A 17,331-nucleotide genomic window follows, 5' to 3' on the forward strand; every position below is an offset into this window, starting at 1 on the left:
CACCACCGACTCCCCCCCCCTCCTCCTCCTCCTCCTCCTCCAGACTGGGGACAGATTCGAGAGTTCATTCACATTTGTGATCGCTGATGTATTGAACAGCGGAAGCCGGAGCCTGAACAGTGACACATATGAATCAAATGATACAGAATATCCTACAGGTGAAGTGAATGATCTGCTACATCTCAGCGAACCTGTCTCCCCCCCCGCCCTGATTCTTTAAAAAAATAAAATAAAAAAAATGTATTAGTCAAACATCCCCTTCCACCATTCGCAGGTTCCTTTGCGCACAGTGATTTTTCTATTTGTACCATTTGCCGTGTGGCTCCTGGAGCAAACTTCCGAGCCCCCTCGCGAGTAGGAGGAACACTACTACTACAACTACTATTACTACAACTCCCACCACTTCCACAGAGCCATAATGGAGCCGCTCTGCCCGTCCTGCTGTGCTCCCTGCGATTGGGGTACGGGCATGTTGACGGGCTCCTGGTCCAACCCAAGACAGTGCGCTGTTCTTCCAATAGCAGCTTTAAGTGGAAAGGCGTGCCTGCCCCCCCCTCGCCCCTCTCCTCCTCTACCCCCATCTCCCCCCACCGAGTCCACCACCACCACACCACACCACCACCACCTCCCCTCAAAGTACTCGATGTATAGTTAAAAAATGGGAGGGCACACTTGAACCGAGCTGCTCTATGAAGGTAGGCTGCAGCGTGTGTTTATTGATGAGATGAAAAGAAGATGGAAGTGAGAAATGAAACAAAGTAAAGGAACATATTAAAAAAAAACAACCCAAAAAAAAACCCCGCCTGCACGCGCGCTTCGTCGGGGGAAAACAAGGAGAGCCGTGGAAACGCTGTCGCCACTTTTTTTGGGGGGGGAACGTGCTTCGAAGTGCAGGTAAGAAATTGAGAAAAAGTGGTCAAAGGGGATGGGTCCTCGCCGCGGCCGTAACGCCGCCGTCCGAGGGCACAAACAAGCGGGGGTTTCTTATGTAAGAGGTGGAAACGTGCGCGATGACTCCAGGGGTGAAATCGCATCAGATGCCTCTCGACTTCCATGTAGTTGCGGGCTCGCCGCCTCGCCGGGCGGCTCGTCGGCTCCGGGCTCCGGGCTCCGCGGTCGGAAACTTCCTTCGTCGGAGACGTTCAATAAATGGGACGCCGGAGTGTCCGGAGCGAAACGAGACGAGTCTCCCGTGTGTCAAGGAGGGGGGGCTCACTTTTGTTTCTTCTTCTTCTTCTTCTTCTTCTTCTTCTTCTTCGTGTCCGTCAACATGTAGCCGACGACCACACAAACGCGCTGCCCTGGCATGACGCAAGTTTCCCCATCTGCCATTATTCTCATCATGCCCCCGTTTTACCTTTAGCCCTTCACTTTGGGATGTGGGGGGGGGGGGGGGGGGGGGGGGGGCAGACACTTGAGAACAATACTCCGGTCCAACTGTGTTCACGGGTCCGGTTCTCTCAGTCAGCGATGCTCGCGCACATTTCACACATTCTGCGAGCCCGGAACAACTGTGGCAGGCGACGTGCGCATTTGGCTCTTAGGTCAGTTATTGGAGTCGGAGGGAACGCGTTTCCTTATTGCTGTTCACCGCTGCACTCTCACTATCTGGTTCAAATGCATTTCGCCTTGATGAACTTGCTAAGGGAAGATGGTCCCGAATGTCTGGGAGCCTTGGTGTGTAGCAGCGGCCCGTGCCGCGCGCACAGGCTGCTCAGACAGATGTCTAGCCTATTTTTTATTATTTATTTATTTATTTTTGTGAATTAATATCAATACTGTGTGGCATTTTGTGTGATGGGGTTACATCAAGATGTGCTCGGCCGGCGGAGGGAGGCTGGCCATTGTGTCTGAGGGTAAAACAATACCGCAGGTCCAGCTTGTGAGATAAATCAGATCCAGATCCAGCGGGACTCTGGTCTGGATTTTTGGTGCCATGTTTCTATAAAAAAAAGAAAGAAAAAAAAAACAGCGAATTGTCACTTTAAATGTCGCAAATCCGCCTTTTTATTAATAGCTTACAGTATGAGAAAATGTTTTCGACGTAAGGATGTTTTTGGCACAGGGTGGCCTAGATATGGGGCCATGTTGTGTTGTAATTAAAGTTGCATTAGACGCTTCCTGCGTGTCTTTTGAGACGTTTCTGTTGCAAAATATTCATGGGCCACTCGTGATTCCTGCCCCCCCCCCTGTTGCTTATTAGGTCGCGGTGTAGATGTACTCCAGCCACTGAATAAAGTTCAAATATGACTCTATGCCCATTGTCGGTGCAATAAAAATAAATGGAGCGGTGACTCCTCAAAATTCACTTAAAGCGCCATGGGGAGTTGATCCGGAGCAACATGTCAGTCGTATTCTTTCGGACTCCATACATATTCCTGCGTGCGCGCGCGTGTGTGTGTGTGCGCGTGTGTGTGTGTGTTTGTGCGGGTGTGTATGGTTAACAGATGTTGTCCCAAAGCGCTTGGCTTTGTACGATAAAGAGAGTAATGCAGCATGTTCTTGTCTATTACAGGCCCCTGGTAGTCTGTGCCACATGCTATACGATACATTGTGTGTCTTAATGGCCAGTGGCTCGCCTGGGACCCACGAGTTGTGTGTAAAGCTTTGCGTCGGCGCGTTCGTCGAGCCAGAGGTTGGTCCTGGTGTGACCACTGGAGCTGCTGCTCCATGTGCCCAGAGCGTCGCCACGAACGAGCACGCCGGCCCCGGGTTTGACGCGCGGGGGGGGGGGGGGGGGCGGCACGGGAGCGCAGCTCTGCGTCCTGCTGCCCCCGGCGCCGACACGACTGTGATGGGCAGTGAGCGACGGCTGCACTGGATCATTCGTTTTCTCTGAAGGGACACACCTGGAGGACGCGGGGACGGGTCGTGCGGCAGAAACGCCACATTTCACTCGTGAGATCTCACACCGGACTGGATTCTAAATCCCGTCCTGGGTGCATTTGATATTGATTGACAGGGTGGCACGTGGCTGAGCGGGATACAAGATTACACTGTCACCGGGTGTAAACTGGCACCACACCCCTCGACTCAAATGCAACACCTGTATTTTTGGCCTTTTTAAAAAAAAAAAAAATTGTTTGATGAATTGGAGGGTGTAAGTGTGCTCCCACCACAGCTTGGTGTCAAAAGCCCTGGTTTTGTCAGCACAGAGTTGTACAGTATATAGCTGCTGAGAGAGCAACAGCCATTATGTGCCTTGGGAGTGTTTTGTATAGTCCAGAGCACCAGGTGCCCAGTGTCATCCGAGTTTAGGTACTAATGAGTATTTGTATGTATATATTCCACACGTACATTTATATTCACAGTGTTTGAGCCATCGCCATTTCCCGCTTTCTGTGTCACGGCTGAAACTCACCCATGACTAATGAATATTTAAGAGCATGTCTGCAGACCAAGGAAACTCATTATTATATGAAGGGGACCCAGCAGATAAACTGGAGACCCACTCAGTTGAAGGCAAAAGGGGGGAGAGGGGTGTGTAGTTAATCCACACCCAACAATCAATCCCAATTTTCTTTTTGGCTTCACCATCTCTCACTCGTCCTCTGTATAGCCTGCCACGCTCTCTTCACATTCAGCAATTTATCTATTGACCAGCTAATGGACATAATGTGTCCACAACATTCAGTTTGAGCTGATTTAATCACTCCTTTTTTTCTCCAGCCTCCCCCCACCTGATTTATTTGGGTTCGCTCAAGTAAACAGGTGTAAGAGTTCTGTGTTGCATTCATGTAAGTATGAATGCTTTTTCTTTTTTTCCTTCTCTTTTTTTTGCGAGAGGGTTGTATTTAAAAAGAAAAAGAAAAAAAAACAATCATCATGTACTGTGCATGAACACAGATGGCAGGTCGGTATTCCAAATATTTTTTTTTTGAAAAGCAGTTAAAGCAAATGTTCAAATACACAAGATAGAGGCGTCTCTCAGAAGCCTCCGCAATGCCACATTTCTGGTTGCTGTTATTCCCACACCATCCACCCATCTTAACCAGGCTGTTACCAGGATTTCCACGAGATTTTTTTTAGGCTGTAGTGGTTTATATGACAGTGTAGTGGAGAGCTGGGAGAGAGAGAGAGCATGTAATAATGATCATGAGTAGAATTCACCTCAGTCGACTGAATCCTCGCAGTGCGGTTCATTTTGCCATACATTTCATTTTATTGTAACATATATTTTAAAGTTGTAAAGTGTAAATCTTATAGCAAATTAAAGCATTGACTGCCATTTAAATTATATAAATTGTTGCTTGAACCTTGACATAGGAAATAAAATAATATTGTTCTTTGGGTATTTTGCCATTTGACATAAGACTTTTTAAAAACATCTCCAGCGGAGTTCATCCTGGCACTTTGTCTAACCCAGTTGAATGTATTTGGCAGCCATTTTGGGAATGCAGTAGAGATCCATCGATATAACGAGCTACTTTGTGGATTGCATCCAGAATGTGACAGTGCTTGTTAACTGCTTGGCCTTTTTGTCCCACACAGTGTTTGTCTTTACCGCCCTTCTTTCTTTTGCTTTTTTGTATAATACTTGTTAGAAAAATATTTCCTCATGGAGCGAAACCTTTCATGTTGACGCCAACTGATGTTTCCAGGTGCACATGTAAATGTTAAGCCCTCTATAGCCTGTATGCTTTTAACTGACTTTGAGCTTGAAGATTTTGTTTTGCTTAAGAGGAGCGCATAAAGTTTTCTCACCTGATGTTTATTGCAGAGGCTGCTGTTTTATTGCCAACGCTGTTTTAATATGTGGTCTCACATGCAGTTACCATGGCAAACACAGATACCTCCACACAGATACCTCCAAATCTTTAGAGGAGTCTCAAATCATTTTAAGTTAAGCAAGTAACACATCTATTTTCTCCACACATCTTGATCACAGTAAAATATCTTGAAGTTAGTGACTGCTCGCTAACTTGGTGGATTGCTAGCATATACAGATGATAATTTTTTTTCCAAACAAAAAAATTGTTGGCAGGCGAGCTGCCTCCTGACTAAACTGGCTTGAATCCTTCTACTCACAAAGCACCTTTTTTCCCCACACATAACATGCTTCTCTTCACATTATATTATTATTTTTTTCTTGTTCTTTAAAATACTAAATATACAATTGTAAATCTGTACAGGCTGCCTTTGTAATTAAGGAGAACATTTCCCCCTGAGCTGCATTATGCAACACATGATGTGACAAATATGGCGATTTTCTCTTCCAGCAAAAAGGCAGAGATGGAAGATAAAATGTTTTGTCTCAGGGGAGAGAAAAGTGTATCTTGTTTATTGATGAGGTTTTTTATTTTATTTTGCAACCAGTCGCCGATTTATTATGCATTCATTATGCTTAAAGAAGACCTTCATGACGGGTGAAAACTTGCTCAATTTGTCAATTCATGTTTCAGGAGTTTTAAAGGAAAATACTTCCCCTTTTAGTAAATTGGCAGGTAGAAACCGAAAACACTGGTCATGAAACTTTTGACTTTAGTGTGGAAAACTGAAAGACAAAAAAACCAACTGTTTTTCAGTTTTCAACTTTTGTTTTGGAATCTCCCCTCCCTGCAAGAATGCATAATGAAATTTGCGAATGCGCCATCCTCTTGTCAGGAAGCTTTTGTTTGGTTATAAAACTTAATAAAGTCTTCTGAAGGGCAGTTAATACCCTTAGCTCCCTAATAGCTTAATGCTAAATACAACATTGTTTTAAGGATTGACTGAATAATATTTCCAAAATATGTATATATATTCTGATTATAAAAAGAAAACCTCACAACAGTTCAACACACAGTGTCCCAAGGATAAGCCTTTAAGAATGGACTCTTGTACAGTATCATTATGCTCACGTGCTGTGTGTTGAAGTAAAATCATAATTTTTTCGATCGTCAGTTGTTGTTAATGGCTATTTAAGTCTCTTGTTATGTGATACATATACACTACCTACAGTACAGACACAGTCCAGTTGTGGGTGTGACCATGTGCTTCCATTACCTTTGCTAAAATTGCCTCGAGACTCTTGATTCATGCTTCTTTATATTTGCAGTAAAAGCATTTCACTGAAAATCCGCATTTTGTTCTGCGAAACCTAAATATCATGTGACAAACTCGACCAGATGTTGCTTTGTAAAGTGTTTAGATTGTTGCAAGAACAGAAAAAAAAAAAGAACTACAAAATTAAAACTGCAGTTAGTTACAATGATGTGTATTTTTGAATCTTGGCCAAACATGGTCTCTTTTGAATAACAGAAACAAGCATTTAAACCTTGTTTGTATTCCCTGTCTTTAAACACACACGCAGGCCCAGGCATTCAACTGATGTGAAAAATGTATCCTGGATTCTAATAGCGAGGTTGTATGTTTGCCAAGGTGCATGTGTGTCCTCAGTTCACCCTGCTACCCATATGGTTTTCTACAAGTCCTGGTGAACTCGCTGCCTTGTTGAGTGGGGGAAAGTATCCAAAGAGAGTTGAAGGAAAGGTACAAAGAAAAAAAGAACTAGTAACAGAGTAAAAGTAACTTTTAAAATGATTTTTACAGAGAATAAGTGCTGTGAACTCCCTGCCCTTATCTTGGCTTCAGGAAGACTTATTAAGCCTCCTGCCAGTAAACAGCACTCACAGCAGCCAAAATGTTAAGATCACGCACAGTCTCATCAAGGTACATCGGCATGTACTGTGTAATGGCTACACAATAGTATTTTTGTCGCCGGTTTATCACAAAATAAAGATTGTTGTAGCCTAAAAGTATTTCCACAGAATCTAAAACTCGCCCCTCCCCCCTTTTTCTTGTTGAGCAAGTCCTTTTGAATTTGAAACACCACTGCAGGAATGAAAAAAAACAACATTTTGTCTTTTGAAAGAAATTATTTTCTTTCTTACTTTCCTTTTTTTTTTATCATGGAAATGAAAAGAACATTTGCTCTGATATTTTCTACATTGTTACTTGCCCTGAAACTGACCTTGATAAAGACAGATTTCAAAATATGTCCCTTCAATAAGCTGGGAACCATCATTAATTTGGCAAAGAGCTATACCGCCTTGAAAACAAAGAAACAACTTTTTCTCGTCTTAGGCTGTTGTGGTTGGTTTATGACTGTTGGCCAACATGCCAAAGAAAAACCAATGCCTAACCTGTTCAACAGCAAACAAATGTCACCACAAATTGTCAGTTTTGTCAAAGTAGCTCGGCTTGTTTCGCAGTAGGTTTGACATTTATCAGTGATACTGAAAAAGGAAACAGTTTGTTCATTCTGTTAGCACCCGCTCAAGTTAATAACCACCGCATTACATATTGAACACAGATGCAGTCCATGTGCCTCCACAAGATGTTTCAGTGGTTAGTGCACCAATGGAGTAGCTGTCAGTTGTGGCAATGGTGGCACCGTGTTTTTTCCCTTTATTGAGATCTTCCAATAAAAGACCTTGTGGCGGCTGCAGCGTAAACCAACAATAATTTCCTTTTTCTTTTAGAAATTCTGTAAATAAGTTCGCCGATATGAATGCATTTAGACGAAATGTCTTTCTTGGCCTTTGACTTCAGTAGGCTGCGCTGCTGCCAAGTGTCTCAGAATTGTTGCATTCATGAATAATGTTTTCATATTTACTCCTGACTCCTTCAGGGTCAGTCCAGCATATCTGGACATGCATTTATAGAGGAAGACAGGGCAACACCCTGGGCAGGTCACTATAGCCTCACACAGGCACAAACAGAGAAACATTAGTCATTAAAGCTACGCTATTACATTTACTTAGCCTTAAACCCGCTGTCGCACAACGATGAGTGAAAAATCAAAAACAAATTAAAGTGCAAACCTTCCTGCTCCTCTCGGTCTAACCATGACAGAAACAAACGACTGCGAAGTAACACATTTATGATAGTAACTGCCGAAAATACTCTTGGCCATGTGGCATGATTTTTTATAGTTATGTTACCAGAAACAGCTGATGAGCTTGGGTTACTCTCTTGGGCTTATGAGCTATAGATTGTTACCATCAGAGAGAATAATTCTGCTGCCCTGAAACAGACCACGCTGGCCGACACTGCTTGTGCATTAGCTGGGCCACAAGGTTACACGATTATCATGGACGACGCCCATGGGTGGTCATGTTATCTCTCTGCTTTGTGCTGTGAGGTGACGACATGGTGACACTGCTTCTTTCTTTTTTTCATGTACAGAAAACAGATCAGGGAGCCGAAAGTACACCAACATTCACCAGTGATAATCAGACGTGTGGTGATGGTGAAAAGTCAGATAGCTTGTGCTGCAGGTAGTCCCACATTGCATAGCAACAAACGTTAGGCAGGTACGGTAATGGAAACACATTACAAACCAACTGGGCTTTGCTTTTATCAACACGCAGCTTTGTGCAGGTACACTAGTTTTATCTCAATAGAAAACGTATCATTAAAAAAGGTAAAAAGTACTTGCCAAAACTTGTACTGATTGAATTGAAAGATTCATTTTCACCATCACACAAATTAGTTTTAACTGCTAAATACTACATTGATCTTTTAAGTCGTAGAGATACCAATGTTTTTTCGGGTACAGTGGAAAACAAAAAAACCTTGACGGTAATGAAAGAACCAGAGGTCAATACCTCCACACCAATAAGTGAAAGGTTGCTACCAAAGAGAGCTATCAGTAGCTTATATTGACAAATAAACAGCCCAAGACGCATCACTTAGAAAAAAAGGCACAATATATGTATTTGCAACAGAGAATGGTTTAATATGTGATCAGTGATAATAAGTGGTAATGTTTACACAACTTATAATATGCCGTGGAACTAGTATAACCACACCAACTCACACACTCACCATAGCTTTTCCCTGCAGGCATTCCTGAGCCTGGTAGGTAATAAAAAGAAAAGGTTGGGCATATGAGAAAACCATCCTGCAAATCTAATTTACAACTGAACTTTACACAACCCAGCACCAAGAACAGCCATACAAAAAAAGAAATAATACACTGCAGAATGTATTTTTGTAAATATTGGTGGACATTTTGGCACACCATTTCAGTTTCTGAAGCAACACATCAACACTCTGACGTGCTGATGAATGTTGTGTGGTTGTGTTGTCTTCGTTTCATCAGATTCTTTTTAGGGCTGCAGTAGGTGAAGTAGAAAATGTATATATATATTTTATCTAAAGATGTATTTACTAAGTGTGTGTGCGTGTGTGTGTGTATGTTACTGTATTGTTTGGATATAGTTATCAGTCTTGTACAATGACCCTGTCTACCCTATGTTAGCTGATACTTACTATAGATTACGGACCTGATTGTGTTTATTGAAACCCTGTTTCTATTTGACTCATCCGCACGTTCATTGCGCTGCGCTGTATATGTGAAACATTTTAATCAGCTCAAATTTCGAGATAACATCTCGTCTTCTTGTTGAGTTTGTCTTTACTAGAATGTCATCGACACAATACTAAAATGGGGAAATCTGAAACTGGCTTCTTTTGCAAGTTGGCCTTGCAACACAGTATTGTATGGATAAGGTTTCCTACTGTGGTCAGATTGGGCCTCCTCCCCATTGGATTCAGAGAAAGCCTTACGTTTGTGCTCATTTCAGACTGTTTTGAGTTTAGCACCGTGGTATGTTTAGTCATCATATCCGACTCGTGTTGCTCAGCTAACATGCAGACCACTGGACCAGAGGTGCCAGCACTTGGTTGACGTGTGTATAGGTCACTCATTCGGTTGACCGTGTTTCACCTTGTCAGCATTACACTTTTAGATAGGTCATATGTCAAATGAGCTGAAGAGACATATATAATCTGTATTTACCACACAACAACTTGTCAGACTATAAATACACCAAAAAGTGCTGGCATCCATCAGGTTCGAAATAAGCGAAGGATATTTTTATTATCTTATATCTCTTATATCTTGTTCACAAATATGTTGCCTCACAAAATCCAGTCCATTTCCACCCTTCCCTTTGGTTTTATATTGTCAAGATGTAGCACGTTAACCATTTTGCAGCATGTCATTTTTGTAGACTGGCATAACTTTTTAAAAGGCAAGTACTGAGCCTGCCAGGTTCTGGGATGAAAAGAACCTGAACCTGTTGGGCAACCCCAACACTGGTTCGTGCACCATCGTGCAGCTGCCGGTGAAACACATGGTGCACAACTTCTGAGGCTGCTCACAAGCACATTCACAAATGAAGTATGTAACTGCACTGTTGATGACTATATCAGCATGTCCTGAGCTGACATTCATAGATTACATTATAAGGTCAGTGTTATATTAGATTTCCTAAATATTATTATATATATTTAGGAAATAAAATCTCACAACTAATTCAAACAAGCAAATGTGTAACACATGAGTGTGTAGTAGAGTGAATATCATAATCTCGTGAGTAGTTAACTTATTTAAAAAACTTGGTCACTTGCCCATGGCATCAGAATATGGTTACATCTCTGACGAACCGCCGTTAATAAATAAATAGAATAAAAAGGGTCAAATATTTGCCACAGTAATGTATTCAAGCATTTTGGCAAGTGTGTGTGTGAACACCTTTACTATAATCCTATCTGTTTTGAATATGAAAGTCAGCCTTGTGTACGGGTTGTGTGAGCACCTTTTATCCTGTTTTTTTCCACTCCTGAACTTCATCTAGATACTGCATGTGTGTGTGTGTGTGTGTGTGTGTGTGTGTGTGTGTGTGTGTGTGTGTGTGTGTGTGTGTGTGTGTGTGTGTGTGTGTGTGTGTGTGTGTGTGTGTGTGTGTGTGTGTGTGTGTGTGTGTGTGTGTGTGTGTGTGTGTGTGTGTGTGTGTGTGTGTGTGTGTGTGTGTGTGTGTGTGTGTGTGTGAGTGAGTGTACCTTCATTCTCTTTGGTTTTCTCTTCTGAAGGAACATTGTATACACTTACTGTAACTTGACATATCTAGGGGCTTTGCTGCTCTCTAAGAACTGCATGCTCGTTAGCTCAGGTCCCACGCCATCTTCTCATAATTCAGAACAAAGCACCTCTGTTCTGGTTTATCTCTCGAGAACAGAAAGTCAGGAGACAGTTGGTTTTCTTTGGAAGATATAGAGGTGCTGCAGCCCCTCTATTCTCCACAGTTCACTTGCTGAGATCTCGCCTACTAACGTACCATCCAGGCATAGAGACAAACAAACAGAAAGTTTGGTATCCCTTGCCAAATATAATTAATTATAGCTTTTACTATAATACACTGGTGACAGGCAGAGAAACCCTGTGAGCATCTGCGTAGGTCCATGAAGATCTCTTAATGGCCTGCGAGGTCCTTTTTTGGAGAGGCAGGATGTCCTCGACATGTGTAGTAGCTGTAGAGAGGCAGTTGCTGTGGACACTTGTGCCTAAATGATAACTCTTGAATTTAGCATTATCTGCTTCGGGGGTTAGAGGTGTTTTGGAGACTGTCATATGAGTAGTCCGATGGTTCTTTTTGGTCAAATGCTCATTAACAAAAGCACACCCATTTGCCAGCTCTAAGATTTTCTTGAAAGCGTCTTTTCCATCACCATAGTTGTATATTTCTACGGGCCACAAGCCAACAGTGGCTGTCTGTTTTTTTTCTCCCCCTCTATTCTCTTTTAGGAAACTTAATAAAAAAAAAGTATGCAGCATTTACTGATGATGCTGATTCATGAATGTTTGTCACACTTGCCCCTGAAAGTGTGTAGTAGAATCAGACAATTAAATAATGTAAGTGATGAAGTTGGACAGGCTGTTGTGTCAAAAACACCTTTTCTGTCCTGTACTTGTGTAATGCTATTGTGGTGTTTATTATTAATTGTTAGCACGAGGAATTCATCAGAAAACTTCTCATCCTGTCACATTTGAAAGGCTTTCTGTGGAACACATTAATCGAGTGTGCAGACAGTAGTGTGGTTAGAATAGTGAATTAATAAAATCCTATTTTATTGCGTTGCCCTTATGAACAAAGCTGTAGTTGTGAAGTAAGAAAGCTGCTACGTCTGTGTAAAGAGCAAGGTCAAAGTTCAGGAAGACATTTCATGTGGTAAATGTTCAGATAACACTTGACTCGAATGTTATTCAAGAAAGTATCACCGGACATTGAGACTGATTTCAGACAAATGATGATCATGTGATGTTGCACCATGCAGTTTCAGTTGAGAGGGAAAATGAAGTCAAAGGAAAAAGGAAACAAAAGTGTGAAAAACTTAAACTCAACTTGTCATCAGCCGACGCGAGTCTGTTGACGATTTTCAGTGACTGCTGTTGAGGCAAATCAATTCAATCATGAGACTGTGAGGCAATTTCTGCTTCATCTCCTGAAGTGTAAGTGTGTGTGTGTGTGTGTGTGTGTGTGTGTGTGTGTGTGTGTGTGTGTGTGTGTGTGTGTGTGTGTGTGTGTGTGTGTGTGTGTGTGTGTGTGTGTGTGTGTGTGTGTGTGTGATGTAGGTGCATTATGTGTTTCACTGGGGATTTGATTCACAACTCTATAGACTGATATTTAAATACAACAAACACTAGATTTAATCAAGCAACAACATTGTTGGCTGTACATGAATATTCGGTTACCTAAAAAGTATATATATTTTTATCATGCAGATCAAAGGGTACTGAGACACAATTATAAGGTTTAATAGATTCATTTATGTCTTTTTTCAGAAAAGTTTGATTGATTACAGTGAGCTGCAGCTGTTTATTGTTTTGTCAGAGGAGTGAAATGGATCATTATCGAACACACCGTCCATTGTCACTCCGCGGATCAACACTTCATCTCTTGATTAATGCTTGAAATTCCCCACTGTGCCTCACGTCGCATTTACATTGTGTTCTAAATTACATTAGATCACCTATCCAAACTATACCATTAAAGCATGATTTCTGGTAGTTGATATGCTAATGCACTTGGGCTAAATGGATGATTGAAATTAATAATTACAATGTTGGACAGGGGTTGTTAAGCAGTCGTTGTTTCCAACAAATTCAAACATAAATTACTATTAATTAGGCGCAACACAAAACACTCTTGCTAAGTGCAAATGTGCACCAGACTCATGTCCGTGCTGTATGCACATGCATGGACATGAGGTTTTCACAATGCCCCGCGGCCCTTTTATCTCCAGATTTAAATGCAACAAGGGCCTTGAATATATGTCCGTAGTGTGTGTAAGCAGTATTTGCATATTCAAGATGTATATTATTCACATGGCTGATGCTGCTGCTTTCATAAGCACGCCTCTTATGTCTGTTCTCAACCCCATCCCCCATCCTCACCATTTTACCCCCCACATCACCCCCCTTGATTAACTAATGTCCAATGCGATGCAGCGTATTTCATGAGCCACTCATCTTATGCAGGCAGCTGATTAACCTGGAGTCTGGCTGGCGAAGTTGCAACCTTCATCTCTCCGTCTTAATTTTTTCTTCTCTTTTTTTTTGTGTGCATGCCCCGTCTCCACTTCCACACCCTCCACCCCTCCCCGGTCTTTGTTGTGGCGGCAGCGGCAGAGCATGCATTGCATTGGCAGTCTGAAGCATTGTGTCTGATTTCCAGCAGACAAACTGACCTCTGGGGATTTATTGACAGCAAACTCCACAGAGGCAGACACAGAGCTGGGAGCATGGAGGCAGCCGGAGAGGGGAGGAGGGTGTCGGGGAGGGTTCAGAGGGAGGGAGGGAGAGGAGGGGGGGCACAGACGGGGAGACAGACAGATGGAAGGAAAGATGGCGAGAGAGTTTCAACGTGATGAAAGAGGAAACAGGTAGAGACGCACTCAGAGACAGATCAATGTGAGGAGGGAAATACACACCTGAATTTAGTGTAATTTGAAATTTTGTTTTTTGGGGGGTAGAGCTTTAAGTGAAAGAAAATGGCGGCCTCCTACAAGGATCTAATTAATTTTGAAGGATCATCAGCCCCTTTAGTCCAAGACAGGGTACAGGAGGGAGGGAGGGAGGGAGGGAGGGAGACAGACCCCTGGGCTGATTAGAATTCACTGCAGGTAGGCGCTGGCTGCTGCTCACCCACTGTGTCACGGCTAAAATGGAATCACTGTTGTGAGTGGCAGTCTGGGCAACTGAAGCCTGCTTCCCTTGGCCTGCTCCTTTGTTGCCAGCATTCACCTCACTTTACCCCTAAGGCAGGTGGATTTACATGTCTGGATGGGCAAGGGAAGCCGGCGAGGGAACATATATGTTTGCACTGTCTAACAGTGCCCTCCAAAAGGGCCCATGGCACCAGAATATGGTTACATCTCTGACGAACCACTATTAGCAAAGAGAAAAAAGGGTCAAATATTTGCTAATGTATTCAAGAATTTTGGTGTGTGTGTGTGTGTCTGTTTAAAAAAACAGAGAAGGCATTAAAATGCTGATATCATTTAGTGGTTTTCAATTTGACAAAGACAATTCTGTAATTTTACACCTACAGTAGCTTTGGGTTGGTTTTGAAGTTAGGTCATAGAACAAGGCTCATAGTGAGTTCTTTACTAGAGGTGTGAAGTGTTTACTTTAAATGATATGCGTAGTTCTACAGGATTAATGGAGTTACATTTGAATGTATAGGTTAAGGAGTTGAATGTAAAATAGATTATCGGTTTTGAATAAGACACAATAACAAATAAGTGTGTGTGTGTGTGTGTTTTAGTGGTAGAGAATGATCCGTCTCAGTATCGAGTGAATACCCTCTGACGCTAAACATGCTATTACTTGTTTATATCTAATCATAAAATTTCTAAGTTGACGAGAACACTTCACGACAACAAGCACACTTCTCACTGTCAACAGTACTTCTCAAATTGAGATCTGCAGATACAACACAGCAATTTCACTTTATTACTCTTACACTTTAACCCCTCAGCTCCGGTTTTCTCCAAGATACTCTGCTTTTCTCTTCCCTCGAATATTGATAAAATACTGATCTTATCTGAATATTGGCTTATTTATGGCCTAATTTGTTTCATGCAATACCTTGGCACAGCAGTTGAACCTTCTTCTGCAAGTGTCTGAAAACTCCATAATTTCCAGTAGTGTTGTTTTAAAGCCAGAGGTGTGTTCTTTGAAAAGTACTTGAGATTTTGTGAAAGAATAATGTGTCAACAGTAAAGTGCAGGTCTGGTCAAATCCTAGTTCAGTTCTGTTCATTCAGAAACGCATTGTATGGTTGCTGGCATTTCACAGAGCAATTGATATCCGTGTTGTTACCAGAGTTACAGCTATGAAATGTTTTTACTCTGTGTCGGGGGGGGGGGAATAGTCCCATTTTGATCCACATTTATGATTCAAACTTAATTAAAGATAAATAACATTCCAACTTGCAAAGGGATGTCCATTTGATTTTGAAGCTTTATTGGTTGAAATACCTAAAGGCACTGGGACCATTGTAGGACTAATACGTGAGAAATTGTTTAAAAATGGGATTTTGCATCAGTTCCATCCATCTCCTTTCAGTCTGCCTGACCTTAAATGATACCACCAGTATGTGACTTTTATGTGGTCGGCTTTACATAAGAATTGTTTCCAGTTTTAAGGTCAAACTTTTGCATAGTAATGTGTCTGTGTGTGTGTGTGTGTGTGTGTGTAGTATAAGAGCAATTGTGTGAGGCTTTTTTGTCATCAGCTCATCACATGCTTAATGTTGTTGAATGCCTAACTTGTGTTTTTAAATGAATGCCTTGTGTGTTCAATATTTTCTTTTTCTATTTTCCCAACTACCCATGTTCGCGCTCTGTCTGTACTGTGTCTTGTCTAATCTCACACTTTGTGGCGAGTTTGTCTGAGACCTTTTCTAAAAAAAACATTTAATCTGTGTAAATTTATGAGGAATTGAGTTCATTTCTCCCTGAAAGGGTGTGGTTTTGTTGCCCAGCAGCTCAGATAACTGCTAAGAGGCGAAGTGGCTCCAAAACCAATGTTATTTTCAACCTTGATTTGTAATTGGTGGTCATGTGCGCACAGGAGCGTCCATTCGTCTTGCTTTGAGAACTCTTCACACATCTGTTGCAGCGCGTCGCTGGCAGATATTCGTGTTACTGTGGTTCCTGGTTCATTAAGGGAGTGGCAATATCGACGAGGCAGTATGTGGCATTAAGATTTGTCTTTGTCTTTTCTCTCCCCCTCCAAACACTGTGGCAGAGCAACACAGGATTGAGAAAGGAGAGGACTGACAGCCTTGCCTAGCACCCGGCCTCTGATCAGCCATCTCCACCAGCAAACTGAAGCTTGACCCGCTCTTCATCACCAGCCGCACAAGCATCTTCGTAACAAAACGTCATCTGACTGTGAGTACCAGATCGTTTTTACTTTTCATCTTTCTCCCGTTTCAGTTGAAATAACTTGAATTGGGATAAAATTTTTCGTTCGAACACTATTAATCCTCTTCTACGAGACATTTTAGCTAAATTTGACTTCTTTTGGGGAGACAAACCTAATGTTTGAATATGGTTTTATTATTTAAATTTCTTTTCAATTCAATGTGTAACTGCCTTACAAATTATAAAGCATTTTTCCTTTTCAAGTCCCCCCCCCCACCCGTATATACAGTTTGTTGAAGTTACGTGTTGATTCTGGCATTTCATCACCAATATATTTTCATACATACTTTTACTTTCATACTTTGTATATGTATATATATGTGTGAAAGTAAAAGTATGTATGGTATACACACACACATATATATACATACATAAATATACATAGATATATATATGTATATGTATGTATATATGTGTGTGTGTGTGTGTGTGTGTGTGTGTGTGTGTGTGTGTGTGTATATATATATACACACACACACACACACACATACATATATCTTTATACATATATATATATATACATATATATATATATATATATATATATATAACACAGTCGAATGAGGTCAAAAATTAGGGCAGTTTCATCGGTTAAAAGAAAAGTGCTGCGTTTAATAATCAGTCGAATGAGGTCGAACTTTGCACATATTATTCCCAAGCATGTTTAGGTGCAAAATAAATTAGTTTTACAGCAATTATCAACATCCACAATTTGCACAATTCCCACACTAAATACCTGTCTAATTCAGGTGTAGATTTTCCTTTCTTTTGACAACTAACAGGGGAGGAAAGCTTTGTAAGTTATCTTACACACTGATCAGCTGGGTCACATCTAGTGTATTTCCAGGATAGTTAGGAAGCACCATCATGGTGAACACATGGCTAACAAAAGAGGCCTGCTGTCCTCTGGGCCCATTGCACCACCTACTGGTGGTAGGAGGAACTTCAGGACTGCACACGTTGAGAGAAACTTGTAGTAATTAAATGGGAACCATCTTAATTGTCTCTCACTGTGGCAATGTGGACATTTTTGAGCAACGATTAAAGAGACACATTTAGCCCAGATGT

The 17,331-nt window shown here is 41.8% G+C and overlaps 1 protein-coding gene across 2 annotated transcripts in view; it reads left to right on the forward strand.

Moving 5' to 3' along the window:
• The first annotated feature begins 588 nt into the window (after positions 1-588).
• The window catches only part of zbtb20 (zinc finger and BTB domain containing 20), a 33,561-nt gene continuing 16,818 nt past the window's right edge, over positions 589-17,331 (forward strand). The window contains exons 1-2 of one of the 2 annotated variants that reach the window (XM_035626183.2): positions 589-695; positions 16,085-16,230. The gene's annotated coding sequence lies outside the window, so the exon portion shown is untranslated. Of the gene's footprint in view, positions 895-16,084; positions 16,231-17,331 lie in introns of both variants that reach the window. The other variant, XM_035626181.2, reaches the window with a different exon arrangement.

This window comes from Scophthalmus maximus, chromosome 2 (assembly GCF_022379125.1).
Source record: "Scophthalmus maximus strain ysfricsl-2021 chromosome 2, ASM2237912v1, whole genome shotgun sequence".
NCBI classification, from domain to species: Eukaryota; Metazoa; Chordata; class Actinopteri; order Pleuronectiformes; family Scophthalmidae; genus Scophthalmus; species Scophthalmus maximus.